Here is a 1,736-nt window from a genome sequence, read left to right as displayed (position 1 = left end):
CGTGGCGTCCCTCTCCAGGCGTCCGAGATGCAAAGTGACAGCCAGGGCGGCTTCATGTCACCGAGGTGAGACCGGGACCGCCCCCTCTGGGGCGCCGCGGCTGTGATGACATCGTTGGCGCCCCCTCCTTACCTGCGAGCCGTCTCCTCCTCATCAGCGCATCACCCATTAGGCCTTCAGTGGAAGAGACCGGAGGACGGGGGCGTCGGCTTGATGGAGCTCGACTTACGGAGGTGAGAAGACACTCGTCAAAGGTCGACGTCAGCCGGAGGCCGGCGCCGCCACGGAGTCGTTCCGGCTGCTCCTTTAACGGCGGCGGCCATTGATGCAAAATGGAAACTGGCGAGATAGTCGGCGCCACAAACGTAAACGTAAGACTCGGCTCGGGTTCCGAAGGGCCCACTCGTCTTGGGTCGGTCCCGTCGCTGCGGTTCTGGCCTCGACGCCCTGCAGGCACGAACTGGCACAGGTCGGCACAAGCTTCCTCGCCGCGCTGCATATGATTAGCTGGACCATTGGGCAGCTTGGCCGGGGACAGGCCCGAGTCCTGGGCACGGGTCCACAGGGCACGGGCAAGGACGAGGGCCGGGGGGGGGGGGGGTTGTCCTCTTGTTTCTGTTTCCTTTTTAGCAGCATTTTGTGCCGACTCTTTATTGCATCAGATGGTTCCTCCGCCGACCCGGACGTCTCGCCCCCGCCCAGGATCATGCGTGTCCGTGCAGCGAGTCGGGTTCTGAGTAGAGAAGGTCAGAGAAGCGTGTCCGTCCCGCTTGATGGACGTCTCACGTTTAACAGAACGGATTCCGTGCTCTTAGTCAACGACATGTTCTACATTAGCCTTAAAACGGAGCGTAAAGACGGACCTGCTGCCGTCGGCGCCGAGCGCCGCGTTGACGGGCTTTTAAAACAGCAGCCCAAAAAAGCTGCCTTTAAACGCGAGTCTCTTTTTTTTGTCTTCGCACCTCCAAATTCACAAGCGTGACTTCAGTCTGCTGCTTCTTCTTCCATCTCCTTCCCTCCCTCCTCCTCCTCCTCCTCCTCCTCCTCTTCTTCTCTTCCCGGCGCTGAATTCATTGTTCGGATCTCGGCCCGGTTGATTTAAAGAAAACCAGCGTTTAGGATTTGGGTCCACTCTTCCTCCACTTGTTCTCCTGCCCCCCCCCCCCCCCAGCGCCTCCATCCCTTCCCACCTCCCCGAGGGCGACGTGGTTTCTCCTCGCTCCTCCGCCCCCCCCCCCTTTGGATGATGGCTGCTGGCATTCCATGCCCCGCTGTGATTGAGCATTACGAGGTGTTTCACGCCTCCCTGCGTTGGGCCAGACGACGGGGGGGGGCGTCGGGTAAATGATACGTATGGATCGCAAAGGGCAGCAGAGTTCACGGCCGGGTCAGCATGGCGGCGTCCCGCCCACTCCCACGCAAACATCCGTGTTGTGGCGACGCCACCGAGGGGAAACCTCGCCGACATGTTTCCCTCGCGGCAGCGGCGCTGGCGTCCGCAGAGTTAATTTAAAAGCAGACAAACGCCACCAGATTGTCCACTCGCTCCGCCCACTCGCCGCCAGCCGCCGCCGGCAGGTCCACCGGAGAGGCCGCAACTCATTTTCACATTTTAAAATAGTCGCCGCTCTTCGCTTTGCCGCCGCCGTCGCCCGAGAACATTTCGTCTTTAGCAACACGGAGACGACAGCAGCAGCGCGTTCTGGATTCGGGTCAAAACGCTCCTCGCTCCGTCC

Source organism: Brachionichthys hirsutus, chromosome 13 (assembly GCF_040956055.1).
Source record: "Brachionichthys hirsutus isolate HB-005 chromosome 13, CSIRO-AGI_Bhir_v1, whole genome shotgun sequence".
NCBI classification, from domain to species: domain Eukaryota; kingdom Metazoa; phylum Chordata; class Actinopteri; order Lophiiformes; family Brachionichthyidae; genus Brachionichthys; species Brachionichthys hirsutus.
This window is presented reverse-complemented; position numbering follows the sequence as displayed.